At 40.7% G+C, this 2972-nt stretch overlaps 1 non-coding gene across 1 annotated transcript; it reads right to left on the bottom strand.

Moving 5' to 3' along the window:
* Positions 1 to 2557: 2557 nt before the first annotated feature.
* Positions 2558 to 2664, bottom strand: LOC112084898. The gene has a single exon (XR_002898554.1). It is a non-coding gene; the product is annotated as a small nucleolar RNA R71 (small nucleolar RNA).
* Between the last annotated feature and the right edge of the window lie 308 nt (positions 2665 to 2972).

The raw sequence follows: 2972 nt of genomic DNA, 5'->3' as shown, positions 1-2972 counted from the left end.
GGTTTCTTCATCAAGATTCGAGATAATTGAGTTCTCTTTCCATAACAGTTGAGATCGTTCCATTTGGAGTTGTGAGGCGTGAGTTCCGGAAGAATAGAGACACACCTATCCTTCGAGCACCAAGAGTGTGAGTTCCGGAAGAATAGAGACACACCTATCCTTCGAGCACCAAGAGCGTGGAAATTGTGCTAAGTGTAAGAATGGCACGGTGGAATGCCACGGTCCACATCTGACAGTGACACTTGATTGCAGTTCTTCGGGGTTTGACACGGTCTCCACACCACGGTCTACACTTGACCGAGGCAAGACAACACTTGGGATCCTTCAGAGCTTCGAGACTTGACACAGCCATGCATCACGACCAAAGGGAACCCGTGGCACCAAGATTCATCCAAGAACAGAAGCTTCGGGATTTGACAGAGTCACTTGCCATGGCTTGACCAAGAGCTGCTAGACCGTGGCAAACCTCATATTTACCCACCAAAGCCGGGTTAGTACCCGGTTTGTTCCGGGCTGACCCGGTCCATAAAACTTAGTATAAATAATTTTTTGGGAAAAACCCTAAGGAACATCTTATCTTCTCTCTTAGTTTCTCTCTTGTTTGCTTACCTTATCTGTGTAAAACCGACGTGATTAAGAGATATCTAAGAGATTTCATTATCTTAAAGCTGTTTCTTATCATTTCATCATCTCATCTAAACTTCTAATCATGATTAACACCACCTCTTGCAAAGGAAATGGTGTGTTCATCATGATTAGTGAGTAGTCTTCCTTTAAGCTTCTAGGTGTGTATATTAGGGTGCTTAGATGTAGATTATTGATTGTTTAAGCTTATATTCTCTTCTCCTTTCCTTAGTTAGCTGATCCTAATGCTAGATCTCTCATTATAAGCTTGATATAGAACTTAGGCATTTCTCCACCCACAAGGTGTTTGATGAAATGCCTGAATGAGCTAACTTAAGGGTTTATGCCTTTTTCATCATGGGAATGATTGTTAAATGCATGAATGACATATTAGAACTGTTTCTTAATGCTCATTGATTCATATTCACAAATGATGATTTGGTTTGAAAATGGATTAGTGTAGAGGTTAGTGCCTTCATGAGAGGATTAATCTAGATTAGAGTTCTAAGTTAATTGGAATTTGAGATCATGTGATGTTTGCTTTATCTTTCTGTATAAGATTCAGTCTTTCTTAGCTCTTATTTTGATGCACAAAGAGGCTGTCTGGTCATTTTAGACTTGGAACCTTATGCTTGTTGATTGTTTATTCATCTAATGGGAATTAGTCTTGAATTGGTAATTAACAAAGGGATTTTTGTCATGAGAATGAATTAATCTGATTTGGAAGTCTAGACTAAAGAATTGCAAGTGTTGCATTGTTTGCTTAGCATCATGAATTCACATTTAAAGCACCCTGATCAATGATCACATCTAGAGGTTTAGCTTTCTCTTTATTTGAATTTGAGTGTTTGTTTAGTTTATCTTGCTTGTTTAATTCTTAATTACTGCTTGTTCTTGTTTGCTTTATGTTTTTAGATCACCTTGTTACCAACTCATCTGCTTATTAGACTTGAATTAAGATAGCTCCTCATAGTTCTAGTGTCTAGAATCTCTCCATTTGGATTGATACCCCAAGTGCTACAATGACATGAGTAGTTGAGGAATTGATCAAGGATTGAAAATTCCTACTATCAGCCGTTGCCGGGGATTTGTTTCGCTGCCTTTTGTTATTTTTCTTGTTTTAACTTCTGTTCTAGACACCTGATCTCTAGTTCTCTCTTAAAGTTTTGTTGAATTATCTTTCCCTTCTTTTGTTTTTCTCTGAAAACATTCCAATTCTAGACGAGATAGACAGACACGAAAGAGAACTTCGAAGACTTAGACGAACGCAAGGAATGGCCAACGACGACCAGCCTGGAGATCCTATTAACCGAGCTTTAAATATGGACCAAGACGGGTCCGAACATGGAGAAAATGAAGACAATGATCACGGAGGAGGTGATCATGCTCGACAAGATGGAGAGGAGGATGAGGTTCCTCCAAGAAACCACTAGAACCGCGAGAGAGAAGAACGTGAAGACCTTGATGCACCCATCAATGCAGCCGATGGTGACCACCAAGGAATGCAGCCGAATGGGCGCGCTGACCGCCCTGTGCAGCCAGCAAACCATCACCGAAGACAAGCCAGGAACCATCCCATAGTTGATTTTGATACACCTACTCAATATTTTCAGAACCAATCTGCAATTCAAGTTCCATTTCCGAACCGGAATGAGTTTGAAGTCAAGCCTCAAATCATCTCATTGGTGAAACAAAACCAATTCCATGGAGTTCCTTCTGAACACCCAATGGACCATATCGAGCTCTTTGAAGAAATCTGTAGCATGATGAGAACAAACCAAGTTCCAGCAGACTATTTAAAGTGTAAGTTGTTCCCTTTTTCATTAGCAGACAAAGCTCACCGTTGGTTGAAATCTTTTCCTGCAGGATCGATTACTAATTGGGAAGAGTGTAAAACTGCTTTCCTGAATCACTTCTATACTAAGTCAAGGTCGAACTTCTTGAGAAGATCTCAAGCTTTCAGCAAGGACCGACTGAATCTTTCTATGAAGCCTGGGAACACTTTAAGGAGTATGAACGTGATTGCCCTCACCATGGATTTCCTGGATCAAGCCTGCTGAGCACATTTTACCGAGGTTTACAACCAAAATACAAACTTTCGCTTGATACAGCTAGCAATGGAGATTTTGGACAAAAGACAATAGCACAAGGAAGAGCCCTCATCGAGAATTTGGCTCAAGCCAATAGTAATGATTGTCCTGAACACGATCGCTTGACGAAACAAACCGGAACAGACAACAAGGAGATAACCGAGTTGAAGAACATGATGAGCCAGCTTTTGAAGAGCAACAATCGCCCAATCCATGCTTGTGAGACCAACAATGGCGCAGAAGATGAAGGGCCTAGTG

The sequence above is a fragment of the Eutrema salsugineum genome, unplaced genomic scaffold, assembly GCF_000478725.1.
Source record: "Eutrema salsugineum unplaced genomic scaffold, Eutsalg1_0 scaffold_4, whole genome shotgun sequence".
NCBI classification, from domain to species: Eukaryota; Viridiplantae; Streptophyta; class Magnoliopsida; order Brassicales; family Brassicaceae; genus Eutrema; species Eutrema salsugineum.
This window is presented reverse-complemented; position numbering and strand designations above follow the sequence as displayed.